Source organism: Panulirus ornatus, chromosome 58, assembly GCF_036320965.1.
Source record: "Panulirus ornatus isolate Po-2019 chromosome 58, ASM3632096v1, whole genome shotgun sequence".
NCBI lineage: Eukaryota > Metazoa > Arthropoda > Malacostraca > Decapoda > Palinuridae > Panulirus > Panulirus ornatus.
Genome location: NC_092281.1, coordinates 25429487 through 25454718, shown reverse-complemented (window position 1 = coordinate 25454718; position 25232 = coordinate 25429487).

Below are 25232 nucleotides of genomic sequence, written 5' to 3'. Positions count from 1 at the left end.
TCTTTTCAAACTATTCGCCATTTCCCGCATTAGCAAGGTAGCGTTAAGAACAGAGGACTGGGCTTCTGAGGGAATATCCTCACCTGGCCCCCTTCTCTGTTCCTTCTTTTGGAAAATTAAAAAAAAAAAAAAACAAGAGGGGAGGATTTCCAGCCCCCTGCTACCTCTCCTTTTAGTCGCCTTCTACGACACGCAGGGAATACGTGGGAAGTATTCTTTCTCCCCTATCCCCAGGGATAAAGATAGCATAATATAACCTAGAATTCTTTGGAATGACTGTGACTGGTGAAATAAGAGTTCCACTAACAGCAATGAATCTGGTGAAGTGATTTTCACCAATAATGATATGTTTTTCTCTGCATCCTCAAAGTATACAAATATCAGCGTCTCTGAACATAAATACTACAATCAAACACCTGCAGGCTCTATGGTGCAATCTGAGAATATTTTAAACCCTAACTGGCAGCTTACATAAAGGGTTATGAAAACTTAGAAAAGGGACAAAACTTCATAATGTGGCCAGAAATTCAAAATAAATCAGTTACATTACATGGTCATGTTTGCCACATACGAATTACAAAAATGATGAACATCACCGAGAAATGATACTGAGGTCCCATTACTAAGGGGCACTTGGATGTCGACGTTCATTCATGTGCCAACAGCAATGGTTTACACTTCCTCCAAGCTTTCATACTCTCTTCTTTATTTGTAATGTAACATCCACTGAAAAAAGAAGAAAAAAAAAACAATCCTGCAGATTTCTGCAAACCTACAGAAAAAGCTTTAGTCTGCTCACTCTAATGGTCTCGAACACAAGGAACTACATTTACTCCTTGTTATATATATATATATATATATATATATATATATATATATATATATATATATATATATATATATATATATACACACATATATATACGTAAATAGTGCATATGACAGATCGCGCATGGATGTGAGCGGATGTGGCCTTTCTTCGTCTATTTCCTGGCGCTACCTCGCTGAAGCAAGGGGCGGCGATCGGGTGTGGGGGAGGAGAAAAGAATGTACATGTTATCTTTTTTCTTTTCCTTCATGCATTTGTGTTGTTTCCTGTTGGGCGGGGTGGCGTTGGGAATGGATGAAGGCGGCAAGCAAGTATGAATATATATATATATATATATATATATATATATATATATATATATATATATATATATATATATATATATATATATGTGAGGGTTGATCGAGTATGAAATGACATGATAAGAGAGATGTGTGGTAGCACGTAGAGTAAGACTGAGAGAGCTGAAGACGGACGGTATGCTGAATTGGCTTGTACATATAAGGAGGAGAGACGTGAAACCGACCAAGATGGTATACGTGTCAGAGGTGGAGGGAATAAGGAGAGTCAGACCGGCCGGGAAATGGAAGGATGGAGAGAAAGATGTTCTGGGTCATCGGAAAATGAACATGCAAGAGAATGCAAGGCAGGCATGCGATGGAATAACTTGGGAGCCATGTGTTATTCAGGTGGCAATGTTGTATCAGCGGAAGGAACGAAGGCATACGAAGTGGTCAGGGAAAGAACGGGAAGGTGTGTGGGGCTTGGCCGTAGATACAGGGCTCTGGTGCCCGTGCACTATACATGACAGATAGTGAGTGGATGTGAACATGGAAAGCCGTTCTTCGTCTCGTCTGCTTATGGCACAAACACACCCACACACACACACACACACACACATCCACACACCCACACAAACACACATCCACACACACACATCCACACACACACACAGACACACACACATATATATATATATATATATATATATATATATATATATATATATATATATATATATATATATATATATATCATACTATGTCCTCCACTTAACGTGAGAAACAGGAGCGCTGGCCACTCAGCCACCAGTGCCCATTACAGTTCAACAGCTATTCCATTACAAGTGATCAAAATCCTTCCTCCCGTATACGCATAGGCAGCGGGATCACTTCGGCAGTTTCGTACACGTGTGTGCTTAACAAGGATGATCGGTAAAACGTTACGACTCGTTATAGCTTGTCCAACAGAAAACGACCGGAAAGATCCCGTTCTCTATGTATTTACGGCGAATGACAAACGATCACTTGTAATCAAATACCTGTTTGTCCATTATACATACTGATGGCTGATTGGCCACCTGTAGAGGACATTATATGTATCATGTACGGTAAATGCGCGTATTAAGCACTATAATATATATATATATATATATATATATATATATATATATATATATATATATATATATATATATATATATATAAAACTTTGTGTATATGTGTAACTGCACTGTACAGAAGTTTACTTTCCCGGGATGCCGTCTCTTGAACTTTCTCCATCACACAAACTCTTATAACTGTATATAATGACTGTATTATCAATATCCTCGTTCAATTCCTTCCATTCATCCACTAATCATATACTTCATAAGCACTTCTTCACAACTTCCTTTTTTTTTTTAGCAAGTTTCTTGCTTGAATGCATGCAATGTCCTCTGGTTGTTCTCTTCTCGCATCTGTTGAAGAACTCATTTTCTTTCCTCTGTGGTGGGGAAAAGTCAAGCCCTTCAAACCTTCCCTCGTAACTCATCTGTTTCTCCTTGTGGTTCCATCTTTTGTTGTCCTCCTCTGGATCTTTTCCTATTATAGTTCCCTGTGTTTCGTCAAGGGCGGTGACCAAACCTGAGAGGCATATTCCAATTTTCTCCTATTGTGGGATGTGAAGAGCCTGCTCAATATTTCCTTATCCATATACCTAAATAATATTCAAATATTTCCTTATCCAGATATCTGAATATTCAAATATTTGTCAAGAGAGCAGTGTCTCCTTAACTATCATCTTAATGCAAGGATGTGATAACTATTTACCTCTTATGCAGAGAGAGTTTTGCTCTCGTGGTACCCCGTCTCTAAACTTTTTAAATATGCACCAAATCCTTGTATGATATAAATAAATGAACACACCACACACACACACACACACACACACACTCACACAGACCAAAACGGTTTTAAACCAATACTAACGCCAGCCTCATATGTTTCCTTGCTGTATTTAAACCATTTAGCAGGTTTACAACATGGACGCTCCAACACACGCTAACGTGTCTGCAAAATGCCCCCCCAGCTTGGTATGTAAAGCCTCTTAGTGATATTCGGCCGGTTCCATGGAGCGCATTCCGTGCGTAAGGGATATAACAATATCATTACGCATTCGTAATGACATACTTATTGCAATAAGAAGTGACGGCTTCATCGCCCGAGTTATTTTGATACTCCACGACTCAATATATATATATATATATATATATATATATATATATATATATATATATATATATATATATATATATATATAATATATATATATATATATATATATATATATATATATATATATATATATATATATATATATATATATAGTACTGTCTCCTGTTGCTAGAAATATGCTTACGAATCACTGTAGGAGAACGTCTGATATGAGCAATGCTGACCATAGTATACACTATAAATGTAATGTGATGCAGAGTTTGGAATGTCAGGAGAGATTATCACTAAATATGGTACTACTCAACATTACTCTGGTGGTTGGATTCCCAAGAGTGACAAATGGTCGTTGAGTAGTTCCACACGAGGGGAAAAGGACAGGTTGTTGTTTGATCGTTAAACTCAGGGTTGTAACTGAGCAAGTGGTAGTTTAGTCCAGAAAATAGACTACGTCACAACACGGCTGATATCTTATTGGTTGCTGTCCTGTTGTTAAGGTGGAGTTTCCTCCAGCCGAGTTGAAATCAGGGGAGGGAGGACATGCAGCAGACAGATAGCGACTACAGACGCCACCGACACCAGCCACATTCTCCCCTAGTGACTTGCCACCAGACGTGAGGTGGTTGGCTGAGGCGAGGGCAGGTGTTATCCCGGAGCTGGATTTCGGTCCTATACTCTAGCAACCGGAGACCCACAATACACCTTACACGAAAACGATACACCAGCAAACATACCTATCTTTGCTCTCCCAGACAGTGGTGACCTCTCCTCACATTCCTCAGTGTTCCCAGAACCTTCGCCCCCTCACCCACCCTATGACTCACCTCAGCTTCCCTGGTTCCATTTGCTACCACATCCACTTCCAGGCACCTAAAACACCCGACTTTCTCCAAGTTTTTTCCATTCAAAGTTCCATCCCTCAAACAAACCTGTCTCTCTGCACTGCTAAATCTGATAAGTTTGCTTTTATTTACATTTTCCCTCAACTTTCTCCTTTCACAGTCTCGCAAACCCAGACACCAGCTTTTGCATTTTCTCACTCGAATCTGCCACCAGCTCCGGCATCAGCAAACAACAAATGACTCATCTCCCTCCCCCACCTCCAACAGACTGCATTCCCACCCTTTCTCTTCAAGGCCCTTGCATTCACCTTCCTCACCACCCCATCCAAAAATACATCAAACAGCCATGGTGACATTAGACACCCTTGTCGCAGACGAACCTTCACCTGGAACCGCTCATCCACTTCTACATACTCGCACACTCGCCTCACTCTCTTGATAAAAACTCATCACTGCTTCTAATAACTTTCTCCCACACCATATATTCGGAACACATTCCACGAAGCATCTCTTTCGACCGTATCAAGTGTTTTCTCCAAAGTCATGACTGTCACATACATATCATTATGTTTCTCTAAGTATTTCTCACACTTTCTTTAAAGTAAACAACTGATCCACACATCATTTACCACTCCTGAAGCCATATTGTTCCTCCAATCTGATGCTCTGTGCTTATCACCACCCTCTCCATAACCACTCTTCTATACAACTTTCCAGGTGCACTCAACGAACCTATCACTCTGTAATACGAACACTCACTTTGTGCCCCTTGATATACAACGAAGAGACGTAGCTAGGACACCATTTGAACAATCACATGTTTACCAAATGGCGTCCTAGCTACTTTTCTTCGCTGTATATCAATGACTGTTGTATTTCTCTCTTGTGTCTTCCCTAATGATGAGATTATTACACGAAAGTGCACTTGGAAACTTATCGTGTTTAATTTTCCCCGTGGACTCATAGGAATATCTTAATATATATATATATATATATATATATATATATATATATATATATATATATATATATATATATATATATATATCAAGATGTGTGGATCAGGTGTTTGCTTTGAAGAATGTATGTGAGAAATACTTAGAAAAGCAAATGGATTTGTATGTAGCATTTATGGATCTGGAGAAGGCATATGATAGAGTTGATAGAGATGCTCTGTGGAAGGTATTAAGAATATATGGTGTGGGAGGCAAGCTGTTAGAAGCAGTGAAAAGTTTTTATCGAGGATGTAAGGCATGTGTACGTGTAGGAAGAGAGGAAAGTGATTGGTTCTCAGTGAATGTAGGTTTGCGGCAGGGGTGTGTGATGTCTCCATGGTTGTTTAATTTGTTTACGGATGGGGTTGTTAGGGAGGTGAATGCAAGAGTTTTGGAAAGAGGGGCAAGTATGAAGTCTGTTGGGGATGAGAGAGCTTGGGAAGTGAGTCAGTTGTTGTTCGCTGATGATACAGCGCTGGTGGCTGATTCATGTGTGAAACTGCAGAAGCTGGTGACTGAGTTTGGTAAAGTGTGTGAAAGAAGAAAGTTAAGAGTAAATGTGAATAAGAGCAAGGTTATTAGGTACAGTAGGGTTGAGGGTCAAGTCAATTGGGAGGTGAGTTTGAATGGAGAAAAACTGGAGGAAGTAAAGTGTTTTAGATATCTGGGAGTGGATCTGACAGCGGATGGAACCATGGAAGCGGAAGTGGATCATAGAGTGGGGGAGGGGGCGAAAATTCTGGGAGCCTTGAAGAATGTGTGGAAGTCGAGAACATTGTCTCGGAAAGCAAAAATGGGTATGTTTGAAGGAATAGTGGTTCCAACAATGTTGTATGGTTGCGAGGCGTGGGCTATGGACAGAGTTGTGCGCAGGAGGATGGATGTGCTGGAAATGAGATGTTTGAGGACAATGTGTGGTGTGAGGTGGTTTGATCGAGTAAGTAACGTAAGGGTAAGAGTGATGTGTGGAAATAAAAAGAGCGTGGTTGAGAGAGCAGAAGAGGGTGTTTTGAAATGGTTTGGGCACATGGAGAGAGTGAGTGAGGAAAGATTGACCAAGAGGATATATGTGTCGGAGGTGGAGGGAACGAGGAGAAGAGGGAGACCAAATTGGAGGTGGAAAGATGGAGTGAAAAAGATTTTGTGTGATCGGGGCCTGAACATGCAGGAGGGTGAAAGGAGGGCAAGGAATAGAGTGAATTGGAGCGATGTGGTATACCGGGGTTGACGTGCTGTCAGTGGATTGAATCAGGGCATGTGAAGCGTCTGGGGTAAACCATGGAAAGCTGTGTGGGTATGTATATTTGCGTGTGTGGACGTATGTATATACATGTGTATGGGGGTGGGTTGGGCCATTTCTTTCGTCTGTTTCCTTGCGCTACCTCGCAAACGCGGGAGACAGCGACAAAGCAAAATAAAAAGAAAAAAAAATAGATATAGGAGACATGTGTGAGGAAGTACCAGGAGAGATTGAGTGCAGAATGGAAAAAGTTGAGAGCAAATGACGTAAGGGGACTGAGGGAGGAATGGGATGTATTTAGGGGAGCAGTGATGGCTTGCGTAAAAGATGCCTGTGGCATGAGAAAGGTGGGAGGTGGACAGATTAAAAAAGGGTGGTGAGTGGTGGGATGAAGAAGTAAGGTTGCTAGTGAAAGAGATGAGAGAGGCATCTGGACGATTTTTACAGGGAAATAGTGCAAATGACTGGGAGATGTACAAAAGAAAGAGGCAAGAGATCAAGAGAAAGATGCAAGAGGTGAAAAAGAGAGTTGGAATGAGAGTGTCATTAAATTCTAGGGAGGATAAATAGATGTTTTGGAAGGAGGTAAATAAAGTGCGTAAGACAAGACAACAAATGGGAACATTGGTGAATGGGGGCCAATGGGGAGGTGATAACAAGTAGTGGTGAAGTGAGAGGGAGATGAAGTGAGTATTTTGAAGATTTGTTGAATGTGTTTGATGATAGAGTGGCAGATATAGGGTATTTTGGTCGAGGTAGTGTGCGAAGTGAGAGGGTCAGGGAGAATGATTTGGTAAACAGAGAAGAGATAGTGAAAGCTTTGCGGAAGATGAAAGCGGCAAGGCGACGGGTATGGATGGTATTGCTGTGGTATTTATTAAAAAAGGGGGTGACTGTGTTGTTGGCTGGTTGGTGAGGATATTCAGTGTATGTATGGTTCATGGTGAAGTGCCTGAGGATTGGCGGAACGCATGCATAGTGCCATTGTACAAAGGCAAAGGGGATAAGGGTGAGTGTTCAAATTACAGAGGTATAAGTTTGTTGAGTATTCCTGCGGTTTTATATGGGAGGATATTGATTGAGAGGGGAAGAGCAGTGTGGTTTCAGAAGTGGTAGAGGATATTTGGATCAGGTGTTTGCTTTGAAGAATGTATGTGAGAAGTACTTAAAAAACAGATGGATTTGTATGTAGCATTTATGAGTCTGGTGAAGGCATATAACAGAGTTGATAGAGATGCTCTGTGAAAAGTATTAAGAGTACATGTTGTGGAAGGTAAGTTGTTAGAAGCAGTGAAAAGTTTTTATTACCACACATCTCTCTTCCCTATTATTACTTACTCGATCAAACCACCTCACACCACACATTGTCCTCAAACATCTCATTTCCAGCACATCCATCCTCCTGCGCTCAACTCTATCTATAGCCCACTCCTCGCAACCATATAGCATTGTTGGAATCACTATTCCTTCAAACATATCCATTTTTGCTTTCCGAGATAATGTTCTCGACTTCCGCACATTCTTCAACGCTCCAGAATTTTCGCCCCCTCCCCCACCCTATGATTCACTTCCGCTTCCATGGTTCCATCCGCTGCCAAATCCACTCCCAGATATCTAAAACACTTCACTTCCTCCAGTTTTTCTCCATTCAAACTTACCTCCCAATTGGCTTGACCCTCAACCCTACTGTACCAAATAACCTTGTTCTTATTCACATTTACTCTCAACTTTCTTCTTTCACACACTTTACCAAACTCAGTCACCAGCTTCTGCAGTTTCTCACATGAATCAGCCACCAGCGCTGTATCATCAGCGAACAACAACTGACTCACTTCTCAAGCTCTCTCATCCACAACTGACTGCATACTTGCCCCTCTTTCCAAACTCTTGAATTTACCTCCCTAGCAACCCCATCCATAAACAAATTAAACAACCATAGAGACATCACACACCCCTTCCGCAAACCTACATTCACTGAGAACCAATCACTTTCCTCTCTTCCGACACGTACACATGCCTTACATCCTCGATAAAAACTTTTCACTGCTTCTAACGACTTGCCTCCCACACCATATACTCTTAATACCTTCCACAGAGCATCTCTATCAACTCTATCATATGCCTTCTCCAGATCCATAAATGCTACATACAAATCCATTTGCTTTTCTAAGTATTTCTCACATACATTCTTCAAAGCAAACACCTGATCCACACATCCTCTACCACTTCTGAAACCACACTGCTCTTCCCCAATCTGATGCTCTGTACATGCCTTCACCCTCTCAATCAATACTCTCCCATATAATTTCCCAGGAATACTCAACAAACTTATACCTCTGTGATCTGAGCACTCACTTTTATCCCCTTTGCCTTTGTATAATGGCACTATGCAAGCATTCTGCCAGTCCTCAGGCACCTCACCATGAGTCATACATACATTAAATAACCTTACTAACCAGTCAACAATACAGTCACCCCCTTTTTTGATAATTTCCACTGCAATACCATCCAAACCCGCTGCCTTGCCGGCTTTCATATTTTCCGCCAAGCTTTTACTACCTCTTCTCTGTTTACCAAATCATTCTCCCTAACCCTCTCACTTTGCACACTACTTCGACCAAAACACCCTATATCTGCCCCTCTATCATCAAACACATTCAATAAACCTTCAAAATACTCAATCCATCTCCTTCTCACATCACCACTACTTGTTATCACCTCCCCATTAGCCCCCTTCACTGAAGTTCCCATTTGTTCCCTTGTCTTACGCACTTTATTTACCTCATTCCAAAACATCTTTTTATTCTCCCTAAAATTTAATGATACTCTCTCACCCCAACTCTCATTTGCCCTCTTTTTCACCTCTTGCATCTTTCTCTTGACCTCCTGCCTCTTTCTTTTATACCTCTCCCAATCATTTGCATTATTTCCCTGCAATATATATATATATATATATATATATATATATATATATATATATATATATATATATATATATATATTAGGGGCGGTCATAGCCCAGCGGTAGCGCTCCCGCCTAGTTACGCAGGAGTCCCGGGTTCGATCCTGGCTGTTGGAGGTTTGTATGTCAATGAAAGTACGCGTTCATATGCACTTCGTTCATATATATATAAAGCATACTCAGACCATAAGCAGATAGTCAATACGGCATGCCTGAATGCGTCGGTTAATGTGAAGCAATGAAAAATAAACTCGGCTATAATGAGGAAATGCATATTTTCCTCATAGATGTGTCCTTTCATAGAACTGAGACGTGGAAGTAGCGGCACAGAACACAGTGTGACAGTGTGGGAAAGAAATGGAATAGAATCTTGGATTGGCTGATGATAATACCTCCATATTCCACAGGCCAACAACGAAGCTATAGACTCATCTTCGTCCTTTCATTCTTCCCTACACCCACGACCCTTCAAGAATCAGGTAAACAAGCACCTACGGAATTATGATTAATTTCTCTCTTTCTTTCCCCCCAACCTCTATTTTCTCTTCACCCGACATGACCACCATGCCTCGGGGTTATACCCTGCTCGTGTCGTGCCGGGAACGTATTAAACTAAAACGTAAATATCATTGTCATAATGCATACCGTACGGTGAAGTGTCATTAATCTTACGTTTCTAAAAGAATGATAGGGTGGGGGGGGAAAAATGGTACGAACAAAAATTTTTTTTTTGGCAAGTCGTGAGGTGGTTATGACCAGCCCGGCGCGGGGAATATATTTTTTGATGGAGCAAATGAGGAACGAGGATGAGATGAGAGCGGGATGGAATGACGACGTAGAGGGAGGAGGAGTAGGTGGCGGGGGGGCGGCAGAGTGGGCTATGAATAAAAGTGAAAAGCTGGAGTCACAGTCGAGGTTATGAAAGGTTCTGGAAAAATAAAAAATGGAAAAAAATAATAAACTTAAGTTTTACGAGGTCAGAGGGAGAGCTGAGTTTGCAAAAAATAAAAGAAAAAAATCATATGAAAAAAAGGAATTGTAACAAATTGAATGAGAACGGAAACTAATGGTTAGGGTGTAAACAGGACCATAAAACTGTGGGGCATTTCTGGCTAGTTAAATGGTCGTCAGGGATTCCAGAGGCCATTTAGAGAGTACATTTAAAATGTCTTCCGACATTATGGCGAAGATCATCTCAATCAATTCTAGGGAGAAGCACAACGGTATGAGGTGCACTACAACGGAGACAGAGTGCGTAAAATACGCATTTCTGGTCATAAACAGCGTATATAGTTCTCATTGTTGTTTAATACATCGTTGAACTTAACGCTTTTGAACCTCACATTGCGATACATAATGAACAAACATTTCTTCATATACACACACACACATTCAGTGTTGGGACATGACATCAACAGGGGATATACTCGTAGAAACTACACAAACCTGAACACTATAGCAACAGAGAGAGAATGGTGTTTAGTAGCAAGGAACCATAGCTATGAGGTGAGTGGGAACATGGGTCGGACGATCTTCAATACGGAAGGAATTGTATGAAAGAGGAAAGAATGCCTTAATATAAGATGTCAAAAAGCAAAGGAGCTTTGAGATGTGCAGTGACCAACATATAGACAGACGACCCTTCAGCCAGCCGGTATTTGCGAAGTATAAGAGATCAAGGAACCAGTGCACCAGGATAAGAAATGAGGAAGAAACTTGAAGAATATTGTGGATAAGGCAGAGGAGAATCCAAACCTTTTCCTTAACATACCTGGAGTCATTTGTCTGTTAATCGACCTAAGGGATTTAGAGGGGAACAAAGATATAGAGGATGATGTAGTAAAGATCTATGGGGAACCGAATGTCAAAGTCAAAAGTGTGTTCATAGTATAAAACACTACAAGCCCTAACACCAGTGAGGTGGACGAGGGAAGACATTTCTATATAACACAGAGATACCTAGGAAAAGCTATTAACAAAATACTAAAAGGTTTGGACGCATGCCAGGCTCATGGTCCTGATGAAACTTGACCATATGTGCCGATGAGGTGTCCAGATATGCGATCTAAACCTCTTGAAATACTGTTCAAGATGTCGCTAGAGAGAGCCAGAGTGTTGAGGGAGTGGAGGAGAACAAATATCATACCCAACTGTGTGTGTGTGTGTGTGTGTGTAGAGAGAGAGAGAGAGAGAGAGAGAGAGAGAGAGAGAGAGAGAGAGAGAGAGTATAAGTGAGACACGACCCTCACAGTAAAATTCCATTAGAGTGTTATTCCAAGTGTTAGCTCCATAACTCCCCTCGACATGCTTTTAAGTACCTCAAAAATTACTGTAATTCAATACTTCTCCCTCTCTCCCTAACTTTCCCCCTCCCTCTCCCTAACTCTCCCTTTCCCTCTTACTCTCTCTTTATCACTATCTTCCTCGCCGTTTTCCTAAATTATGATGTTCATTGCAGTTTCACTACTTTTTGTCCTTCCTCATCAGAAAAGATGCAATATATATATATATATATATATATATATATATATATATTATTCATGATGACAACTGGGTATATTGCGGTGGTGAGTAAACACAGGGAAGAGCTTCTGGGTTTTATCCTTCTCACGTTTCAGCTTGTGCAGAGGCCTATGATAAACGTAGCTACATCGTCGGGGATGAAGATGAGGGATGTGTTGAAAACAAAACAAGTATCAGCAAGGATAGTGTGGTATACAGTATACCATGTTCCGGGTGTCCGGCCACAGACTATGATAGGGAAACGTGGTATACAGTGTACCATGTATACGTCATCCGGCTACATACTATGATGGGGTAACAGGGCGAGGTATTGCTAAAAGCATCTGTAAACAATACAGCTGACATACATCATTATAAAGCACTGAACGAGTTTGTTGTCCACGTAGACTGATAAGGACACGTACCAAAGCGGCATGAGGGACTGAGCCAGCAAGGAAGAAAAGCAGTGGAAGCTGCCTACGCGTATGAGAGGATGAAGTAATAACATTCATGAAGGCTTTATACGTTGGGCCGGACCTGCGGCAAAAATGGGGGTCGCAGAGAGCAGGGGGGAACACGTCGGAGGAATGAGAAACACGGCCAGCCGAGAATAAGGAGCCTCCAGAGCAATAGCAGGACTCCTGAATATGATGGCCTGGTTCTTGACCTCTCCCTCAAGCATCAGGTTATCATACACAAAGGTAGTATCATCCTACTCTCATGTTCAAGGGTATGATATCACCCATGATGAAAGGGTACATTTTCTGAGGATGCGTCATGGCGAACAATACAATCAGCGTGTCGTAAAGACACACGCCTCAGTTCAGTAAGTCTACACACCAGCTGACGTGCCCTGGATTACACCCAGCTGACGTGCCCTGGATTACACCCAGCTGACGTGCCCTGGATTACACCCAGCTGACGTACCTTGGATCACATCCAGCTGACGTGCCCTGGATTACACCCAGCTGACGTGGCCTGGATCACACCCAGCTGACGTACCTTGGATCACATCCAGCTGACGTGCCCTGAATCACAGCCAGCTGACGTGCCCTGGATCACACCCAGCTGACGTGGCCTGGATCACACCCAGCTGACGTGCCCTGAATCACAGCCAGCTGACGTACCTTGGATCACATCCAGCTGACGTGCCTTGGATCACATCCAGCTGACGTGCCCTGAATCACAGCCAGCTGACGTACCTTGGATCACATCCAGCTGACGTGCCCTGGATTACACCCAGCTGACGTACCTTGGATCACATCCAGCTGACGTGCCTTGGATCACATCCAGCTGACGTGCCCTGAATCACAGCCAGCTGACGTACCTTGGATCACATCCAGCTGACGTGCCCTGAATCACAGCCAGCTGACGTGCCTGGATCACAGCCAGCTGACGTGCCTGGATCACAGCCAGCTGACGTACCTTGGATCACATCCAGCTGACGTGCCCTGGATCACAGCCAGCTGACGTGCCTTGGATCACATCCAGCTGACGTGCCCTGAATCACAGCCAGCTGACGTGCCTGGATCACAGCCAGCTGACGTACCCTGGATTACAGCCAGCTGACGTGCCCTGGATTACACCCAGCTGACGTACCTTGGATCACATCCAGCTGACGTGCCCTGGATCACAGCCAGCTGACGTGCCCTGGATCACAGCCAGCTGACGTACCTTGGATCACATCCAGCTGACGTGCCCTGGATCACAGCCAGCTGACGTGCCCTGAATCACAGCCAGCTGACGTACCTTGGATCACATCCAGCTGACGTGCCCTGGATCACAGCCAGCTGACGTGCCCTGGATTACACCCAGCTGACGTGCCTGGATCACAGCCAGCTGACGTGCCTTGGATCACATCCAGCTGACGTGCCCTGAATCACAGCCAGCTGACGTGCCTTGGATCACATCCAGCTGACGTGCCCTGAATCACAGCCAGCTGACGTGCCCTGGATTACACCCAGCTGACGTGGCCTGGATCACACCAGCTGACGTGCCCTGGATTACACCCAGCTGACGTGGCCTGGATCACACCAGCTGACGTGCCCTGGATTACACCCAGCTGACGTACCTTGGATCACATCCAGCTGACGTGCCCTGGATTACACCCAGCTGACGTACCTTGGATCACATCCAGCTGACGTGCCTTGGATCACATCCAGCTGACGTGCCCTGGATTACACCCAGCTGACGTGCCCTGAATCACAGCCAGCTGACGTGCCTGGATCACAGCCAGCTGACGTGCCTGGATCACAGCCAGCTGACGTGGCCTGGATCACACCCAGCTGACGTACCTTGGATCACATCCAGCTGACGTGCCCTGGATCACAGCCAGCTGACGTGCCTGGATCACAGCCAGCTGACGTGCCTGGATCACAGCCAGCTGACGTGCCTGAATCACAGCCAGCTGACGTACCTTGGATCACATCCAGCTGACGTGCCCTGGATTACACCCAGCTGACGTACCTTGGATCACATCCAGCTGACGTGCCCTGGATTACACCCAGCTGACGTGCCCTGGATTACACCCAGCTGACGTACCTTGGATCACATCCAGCTGACGTGCCCTGGATCACAGCCAGCTGACGTACCTTGGATCACATCCAGCTGACGTGCCCTGATCACAGCCAGCTGACGTGCCCTGGATTACACCCAGCTGACGTGCCTGGATCACAGCCAGCTGACGTGCCTGGATCACAGCCAGCTGACGTGCCCTGGATCACAGCCAGCTGACGTGCCTGGATCACAGCCAGCTGACGTACCTTGGATCACATCCAGCTGACGTGCCCTGAATCACAGCCAGCTGACGTGCCTGGATCACAGCCAGCTGACGTACCTTGGATCACATCCAGCTGACGTGCCCTGAATCACAGCCAGCTGACGTACCTTGGATCACATCCAGCTGACGTGCCCTGAATCACAGCCAGCTGACGTACCTTGGATCACATCCAGCTGACGTGCCCTGAATCACAGCCAGCTGACGTGCCTGGATCACAGCCAGCTGACGTGCCCTGAATCACAGCCAGCTGACGTGCCTGGATCACAGCCAGCTGACGTACCTTGGATCACATCCAGCTGACGTGCCCTGGATTACACCCAGCTGACGTACCTTGGATCACATCCAGCTGACGTGCCTGGATCACAGCCAGCTGACGTACCTTGGATCACATCCAGCTGACGTGCCCTGAATCACAGCCAGCTGACGTGCCCTGGATTACACCCAGCTGACGTGGCCTGGATCACACCAGCTGACGTGCCCTGAATCACAGCCAGCTGACGTGCCCTGAATCACAGCCAGCTGACGTGGCCTGGATCACACCAGCTGACGTGCCCTGAATCACAGCCAGCTGACGTGCCCTGGATTACACCCAGCTGACGTGGCCTGGATCACACCAGCTGACGTGCCCTGGATTACACCCAGCTGACGTGGCCTGGATCACACCAGCTGACGTGCCCTGGATTACACCCAGCTGACGTACCTTGGATCACATCCAGCTGACGTGCCCTGAATCACAGCCAGCTGACGTGCCCTGAATCACAGCCAGCTGACGTACCTTGGATCACATCCAGCTGACGTGCCTGGATCACAGCCAGCTGACGTACCTTGGATCACATCCAGCTGACGTGCCTTGGATCACATCCAGCTGACGTGCCCTGATCACAGCCAGCTGACGTACCCTGGATTACAGCCAGCTGACGTACCTTGGATCACATCCAGCTGACGTGCCTTGGATCACATCCAGCTGACGTGCCTTGGATCACATCCAGCTGACGTGCCCTGAATCACAGCCAGCTGACGTACCTTGGATCACATCCAGCTGACGTGCCCTGGATTACACCCAGCTGACGTGCCTTGGATCACATCCAGCTGACGTGCCCCGGATCACATCCAGCTGACGTGCCCTGGATTACACCCAGCTGACGTACCTTGGATCACATCCAGCTGACGTGCCCTGAATCACAGCCAGCTGACGTGCCTGGATCACAGCCAGCTGACGTGCCTGGATCACAGCCAGCTGACGTGCCCTGATCACAGCCAGCTGACGTGCCCTGGATCACAGCCAGCTGACGTACCTTGGATCACATCCAGCTGACGTGCCCTGATCACAGCCAGCTGACGTGCCCTGGATTACACCCAGCTGACGTACCTTGGATCACATCCAGCTGACGTGCCTTGGATCACATCCAGCTGACGTGCCCCGGATCACAGCCAGCTGACGTGCCCTGAATCACAGCCAGCTGACGTACCTTGGATCACATCCAGCTGACGTGCCCTGGATTACACCCAGCTGACGTACCTTGGATCACATCCAGCTGACGTGCCCTGAATCACAGCCAGCTGACGTACCTTGGATCACATCCAGCTGACGTGCCCTGAATCACAGCCAGCTGACGTGCCCTGAATCACAGCCAGCTGACGTGCCCTGAATCACAGCCAGCTGACGTGCCTTGGATCACATCCAGCTGACGTGCCCTGATCACAGCCAGCTGACGTACCTTGGATCACATCCAGCTGACGTGCCCTGGATTACACCCAGCTGACGTGGCCTGGATCACACCCAGCTGACGTGGCCTGGATCACACCCAGCTGACGTACCTTGGATCACATCCAGCTGACGTGCCCTGGATTACACCCAGCTGACGTGGCCTGGATCACACCCAGCTGACGTACCTTGGATCACATCCAGCTGACGTGCCCTGGATTACACCCAGCTGACGTGGCCTGCATCATACCCAGCTGACGTGGCCTGCATCATACCCAGCTGACGTACCTTGGATCACATCCAGCTGACGTGCCCTGAATCACAGCCAGCTGACGTACCTTGGATCACATCCAGCTGACGTGCCCTGGATTACACCCAGCTGACGTGCCCTGAATCACAGCCAGCTGACGTACCTTGGATCACATCCAGCTGACGTGCCCTGGATTACACCCAGCTGACGTGCCCTGGATCACAGCCAGCTGACGTGGCCTGGATCACACCCAGCTGACGTGGCCTGGATCACACCCAGCTGACGTGGCCTGGATCACACCCAGCTGACGTGGCCTGGATCACACCCAGCTGACGTACCTTGGATCACAGCCAGCTGACGTGCCCTGGATCACAGCCAGCTGACGTACCTTGGATCACATCCAGCTGACGTGCCCTGAATCACAGCCAGCTGACGTGCCCTGGATTACACCCAGCTGACGTGCCTTGGATCACATCCAGCTGACGTGCCCTGGATCACAGCCAGCTGACGTGCCCTGGATCACAGCCAGCACACTCAACATTAAGAGACTAAGCAGCAGCCAGACTGGACCTTCCTCCATAACTATAACTTCTACAAAGCCATCCATAACAAATTCATTTTCGAAATAAGCGTCGCGGAAAAAAATCTCATGACCCTACCAAACTACAACAGCTGATACAATCCAACACTAGCCAGTAGGACGGGAAACTAAAAGAGATGAGAGTGTTCAACACGCTGACTCCTTCCTTTTCCTTCGTTAATCATCTTTCCAATGATGAAGCATCTTAACTTAATCACGACCACTTCGCCATCATCTACTAGAGACGTCCTCACCTTGACATCATCTGCCTCCCAGCCTCACCTTCCAGCCCCAGCACTTGTAAGTCAAAACAAGAATTTGAATTCGCTGGAAAGTCACACAGGCTCGAGGTAAACCACTTTACTACACCCACTGATTCACTGAACAAGGAGTTTACCCTGAGCTAGCCATACCCATCTGCATCATTAGCTCCCTTCCTTCAGTCGATATGTCCATCAAGTTAGAAGACTTCATACGTCTCCCCAGAATTAAAGTCAAGAAGCCCTTAATATCTCACTGCCTTACGACCCACTGCCATCACCCTGATCCCCAGCTTACTCTGATAATGCTTTGTATCTTATTGAGTTTACTCAGACGAATGAAAGTTCTATAGTTTCACAATAGTGTGGTGATATGAAGACTTCCTCAACCTCCCACTGCCTCGTCATCTTTCCAGACTTCATCTACGTAAACTTCATTGGCTCTTGCCTTCATTAACGTGGCTAAAGCCTTCGAGGTTGTCAACCATAACACAGTCAGTAATAATGACATCGACACTAGGCTGCGGAGGCGTCTGATTCCATGGGTTGCAACCTTCCCCAGGAGCGTCGAGAGGCTGTGCGTTTCACGGTGTGTGTGTGTGTGTGTGTGTGTGTGTGTGTGTGTGTGTGTGTGTGTGTGTGTGTGTGTGTGTGTTTGTGTGTGTGTGTGTGTGTGTGTGTGTGTGTGTGTGTGTTTCCATCTTCCAGTCCCTCACCTGACTGCGTCCCAAAGTGCACAAATGTGGGACCCCTTCTGGTTCTTCATCCTTACATACCATACCACAATGGATGCACCTGATCGGTGGAGGTGAGTTGACTCTGTCACTGCTGCCTGCGTTGATAACAGCTCTCCCGACCACACAACTTTCAAGAAGACCCTTCACACTCCCCGGAGTTTGATCGCCGCGCCAACCACATCAACCTTAACCAAACCACGATCGTCAGTGAGGCGCATCTGTCTCACTTCCAGTCATGGGCGCCCCCTGTCGTCTCACTGGATCCCCCGGCCTCCTAAACCTAATTTCAAGAACTTTTAACGCAACTATTTATCTTCACACTGTCTACCCTACCTGTTCATCCTCCCCACCGCCCACATAACAGAACTGTTGCAATCTGTGCAGAAAAGGGCAAGATCATCCTCAGTCCCTTCAATAACACTTGTAAAGAAATGTTATAAATACTATTCCTCCCCAGCTCTCTCTAACCCTCACCTAGACCTTATCCGACAATGCAGGAGGAAGTTATTGCGTCATTCCTGCCACCATCACCTCCTGCTACTAGAGATCCCTCGTCCCTGATTTACAGTGCAGCACCACAAGCAAATCAAGTCCACCCGAGCTTGGTGGATCAGGTGGAGACAGGTGAGCGGAACTGATCGGCTAAGCTGATCAGCTCCGCCCACCTGTCTCCACCCGATCCACCAGAATCATATGTAAGCAGCCACCCACGACAGAACCATCAGATCCGGCCTGAAGATGGACGAGTTAGTTCCGAAAAGTCGCTTTCCTTTGGCCAACTCCTGAAGAAACTTCAAAACCACCGAAACATTGTGCGGCAAACAGAAACTGTACATAAGAAAATAGATGAAGGAGAATGTGCCATTGTTTTCAACCTCGTATGCCTCCAGGAATATATATATATATATATATATATATATATATATATATATATATATATATATATATATATATATATTGCCGCTGTCTCCCGCGTTTGTATATATATATATATATATATATATATATATATATATATATATATATATATATATATATATATATATATTTTTTTTTTTTTTTCTTTCATACTACTCGCCATTTCCCGCGTTAGCAAGGTAGCGTTAAGAACAGAGGACTGGGCCCCTGAGGGAATGTCCTCACCTGGCCTCGTTCTCTGTTCCTTCTTTTGGAAAATAAAAAAAAAAAAAATCAAAACGAGATGGGAGGATTTCCAGCCCCCCGCTCCCTCCCCTTTTAGTCGCCTTCTACGACACGCAGGGAACACGTGGGAAGTATTCTTTCTCCCCTATCCCCAGGGATATATATATATATATATATATATATATATATATGTATATATATATATATATATATATATATATATATATATATATATATATATATATATATATATACACCACCAGAGTGCTCTATCATTGAGTTCCCCTAATTTAAGATATCGCCGCTTCATCATCAACTCTGTCTCTCTCTCTCTCTCTCTCTCTCTCTCTCTCTCTCTCTCTCTCTCTCTCTCTCTCTTTACGAGCCGTCTATTGTAACCCCCCTCCCCCACCTCCCTGAACACAACAGATCACGAAACCGCACTGGGGGAAGTAAACGAGAACAGTTTACTAACTACTGTTGACAGCATGTTACGGTATCATTCGACCACACCAATCCTAGCGATGATGGGCGCTGTACCAGGCAAAGCTTATCTTAGAGCTCTGCACGAGGTGAAGCTTATGCTAAAGCACAGCACGAAGCAAAGCTTATTTGAAAGCTCTACATAAGGCAGAACTTATTCTAAAGCTCTGCGTTAGGCAAAGCTTACTCTAAAGCTCCTCACACGTTGTCTTCAATGTAATGACAGTGTTGCATGAAAACACACACACACACACACACACACACACACACACACACCAGTGTTCGCCACCACCACAGGTCGATGTCAATCTCACACCCAATTTCTTGAATTATTTCCCCCCACAAAAACGAGGTCGCCGAGATCCGCCACGTCTCCACACGCAGTCATGGCCCAGGAGGTTTCTCCTGTCAGTCAGGAAACTGATCCAGTCCCATCGCTGTCTGTGACCCAGATATTGTTATGAATTATCCCTCATACTAGTATTTAAATGCTCATGTATATACCCATAAGACTCACCATATTCTTAACCTTATACATTGACCCACAATCTATATATCATGTATACCCACAAGACTCACCATATCCTTTAACCTTATACACTGCCCCACAGTCTATACTTCATGTATATACACAGGACTCACCACATTCTTAGCCATATACATTGACCGCCAATTTATATCTCATGTATACTCACAGGATTCCTAATTCAATTACCTATATCTCATGTATACCCACAGGATTCACGCTCCATCTACCTACTATATCAGGCTCCATCTACCTACTATATCACTCTCCATCTACCTACTATATCACGCTCCATCTACCTACTATATCACTCTCCATCTATCTACTATATCACGCTCCATCTACCTACTATATCACGCTCCATCTACCTACTATATCACGCTCCATCTACCTACTATATCACGCTCCATCTACCTACTATACAACTCCTTTCAGACACCTGGTATCAGAGTTCACCTCCATACATCTCACGTATACGTACAAACGTCCACAATCCACATAACCATTACCCCAGACAAGCTTAAAGTACGGCTTTATAACCCATCGCTAAGTTACCCAGCTTTGCCTATCAGCGGTACACAAGAATGTGCCTCACTCTGACGTGGTAAACTATCGAGGTATATTGACGTGAGGAAGATCCCTTAGTGTTAGCATTACCTATGTTGTGTACAACCAGCCTTCACTCACCTTTTTAAAAAAGCAAAAAAACTTAACATGAACAACGAAACATTATGAAAACAGAGGCAACAGATCGATGAAGTGACACAGTGAGAAGGTGTGGTATGTGTTCAGATCCTCTGAGGTAAAGTAAGTTACAGTCACTAATACAGGGAAATACAGGGGTACAACAGGACCAGTCACGGTCAATGATAATACAGGCAGATACAGAGATACAGTAAGGCTAGTTACAGTCACTAATACGGGAAGATCCAGGGGCATAATTAGTGCCCCCCAACAGTCACTGATACAGGTAGATACAGGGTTACAGCAAGACCAGCTACAGTCATAAATACAGGATGATATAGGGATAAGACAGGGCCAGTTACTGTCATTAATAAGGGCAGATACAGGGGCACAACAGAGCTACCTACAGTCACTAATACAGGCAGATACAGGGGTGCAGTTGGTTCATCTTCATCCTCTAATACAGACAGATACAGGCACACGGTACATTCTTTCACGTCTCTAAACTTACTCCAGTAAAGGATTCTGTTCATATAAGAAAATATCACAAGAAACAATTTCTTCAGAATTACATCAATTTCTATCCAGGTCAAGACTATTACTACCAGGTCAAGACTATTACTACCAGGTCAAGATTACTACTACCAGGTCAAAACCACTGCTACCAGGTCAAGACCACTGCTACCAGGTCAAGACCACTGCTACCAGGTTAAGACCACTGCTACCTGCTCAAGACCACTGCTACCAGGTCGAGACCACTGCTACCAGGTCAAGACCACTGCTACCAGGTCAAGACTACTGCTACCAGGTCGAGACCACTGCTACCTGCTCAAGACCACTGCTACCAGGTCAAGACCACTGCTACCAGGTCAAGACCACTGCTACCAGGTCAAGACCACTGCTACCTGCTCAAGACCACTGCTACCAGGTCAAGACCACTGCTACCTGCTCAAGACCACTGCTACCAGGTCAAGACCACTGCTACCTGCTCAAGACCACTGCTACCAGGTCAAGACCACTGCTACCAGGTCAAGACCACTGCTACCTGCTCAAGACCACTGCTACCAGGTCAAGACCACTGCTACCTGCTCAAGACCACTGCTACCAGGTCAAGACCACTGCTACCTGCTCAAGACCACTGCTACCTGCTCAAGACCACTGCTACCAGGTCAAGACCACTGCTACCAGGTCAAGACCACTGCTACCAGGTCAAGACCACTGCTACCTGCTCAAGACCACTGCTACCAGGTCAAGACCACTGCTACCAGGTCAAGACCACTGCTACCTGCTCAAGACCACTGCTACCAGGTTAAGACCACTGCTACCTGCTCAAGACCACTGCTACCAGGTCAAGACCACTGCTACCTGGTCAAGACTACTGCTACCAGGTCGAGACCACTGCTACCAGGTTAAGACCACTGCTACCTGGTCAAGACTACTGCTACCAGGTCGAGACCACTGCTACCAGGTTAAGACCACTGCTACCAGGTCAAGACCACTGTTACCAGGTCGAGACCACTGCTACCAGGTCAAGACCACTGCTACCAGGTCAAGACCACTGCTACCAGGTCAAGACCACTGCTAACCAGGTCAAGACCACTGCTACCAGGTCAAGACCACTGCTAACCAGGTCAAGACCACTGCTACCAGGTCAAGACCACTGCTAACCAGGTCAAGACCACTGCTACCAGGTCAAGACCACTGCTACCAGGTCAAGACCACTGCTAACCAGGTCAAGACCACTGCTACCAGGTCAAGACCACTGCTAACCAGGTCAAGACCACTGCTACCAGGTCAAGACCACTGCTACCAGGTCAAGACCACTGCTAACCAGGTCAATACTAGCTGGAGTACAGTGCCCATCTTTCGGTCTGGGTCGGATCTTCACATCATTAACATATCGTTAACTTAATCAACTCCCAAAAATATGATCTTCTGATCAAATATGCCTCTCGATATGTCACACTTCCTATATCAGCAAATCAGTTCGGTTATGATAACATGAGAGAGAGAGAGAGAGAGAGAGAGAGAGAGAGAGAGAGAGATCGGTCGGTCTGGAGGAGATATTCTCCCGGTCATTATACATTAAAATCATCTCTTGGATGACGAGGTGGGAAATGGAAATTGAATTTCGCGCGTGAAGGATAGCTTGGTACCGAGAGTAACAATTATTATGATCATTATCGAATGACTTTAAGACAAAGATCATCTTTCATTCATGTATGTGGAAAAGATGATGATGACGTAATGGTGATGATGTAATGATGATGTAATGATGATGATGATGATTACTAATGAGGGTGATGATGATGTAATGATGATGGTGATGATGATGATGATGATGTAATGATGATGATGTAATGATGATGTAATGATGATGATGATCATTATTAATGATGGTGATGATGATGATGTAATGAAGATGGTAATGATGTAATGATGATGATGATGACGTGAAGATGATGATCGTACTGCAGTCACAGCGGTGTTTTTCATACGCCAAGTGTGGATCCTACAAGAAAAAGAATTCGTAATAGGATAGATATGTTGGACATGAATTGCTTGAGGAGAGTATGTGGTGTGGGGAGGGTTGGCGGAATAGGAAATGACTGAGTTAGTGAGAAGTGGAGGAGAAAGAAGAGTATGAATGAATGAGAGAACTGAGGAAAGTGTGCTGAAATGATCTGGCCATATGGAGATGAGTGAGGAGAGGGAATAACAAATAAGGTGTAAATGTCGGAATTGGAAGGAATAAGGAGAAGGGGCAAAGGAGGAAGTGGAGGGATGGAATTAACGTTGCTCTCAATGAATGTGGTCTGGCCATGCAGGAGGGTGTGAGACGTGCATAGGATAAAGCGAATTGGAGGGATGCGGTATAAACGGGCAGACGTGCTATCAATGGGCTATGCCAGGGTATATGTTTGTGGATAGGGTGCTCTATCTTCAGCGTATCAAAGTTAACAGATGGAAAGCAAGTATGAGGAAATGAAGCCCTTTTCACCTCTTCCTGGCGCCACCTCGCTACGCAGGAAAGGGTAAACAAGTATCACACACACACACACACACACACACACACACACTCCCACACACACACACACACACACACACTCCCACACACACTATTGGGAGTAGGCCGGTCCTGTGTCAAGATGACCACTTACGTAGCATTTATTATAACTATATGACCATCCCTGAGCGTCTTGATAGGAGGGAACACGTCAGACGACCCTGGCTGGAGTGTCTTCGTTACGGCGACTCACTCCATAAAAACAGCTCCTGTAGGGAGCATCGGCGAGCTGACTACCCCACAAAACTATTATCCTCGGCCATTACCTCTGGAGCGATGGGATCACCACGGCGCCACATTATGTTAGCTGGGGCTCCCATCCTCCCTCAGCATGGCCGACATCATCAGGCATTACCCGACCATTAGACAAATTACCCGCCGCAACATATACCGTGGTTCATGCTTCATAACCTGTCCAGCAAGATGCCACCAGGCCAGGATGTGCTGAGGCTCCGCGGTGTCCAGACACTGTCAGACGGTCTCCCAGGCTGTATCCACGTCTAGTTCAGTGTAATATAATGCTTTAGAGTGACGTATATCTTGTTAGGTGTGTCTTAGGTTTGCACTGCGTCAGGGCAAAGTTTCAGAACATTATTATCTGTCTTACGTTTCGCAGTGTACATGAGTGAAATGAACTCTACGCCATTGTATTCTTAGTATTCACGTCCTGGCCTTCCACATTTCTCCACAGTAATGCACACAAGATCATAACGTTTCTAACTATCGAAAAAGCGCTCCAGAACTTTGGGCAACGTTCTGAAAAAGGTGCAAGGAACATTTACCAGTGCTACATCACACAGAACATGACCACCAAAGTACTCCAGCTCATCACACAACATCCCATTCAGCTATACACTACCCGTAGTGCTTCATACCACGATGTGGCATCCCTCCTCAACTCAGAGCGACCCACAGCACCCCACATCAACCCACAGCACCCCACACCAACCCACAGCACCCCACATCAACCCACAGCACCCCATACCAACCCACAGCAACCCATACCAACCCACAGCACCCCACATCAACCCACAGCACCCCATACCAACCCACATCACCCCATACCAACCCACACCACCCTACACCAACCCACAGCACCCCACATCAACCCACAGCACCCCACACCAGCTAACGGGATCCAGAACACAGATTCTTG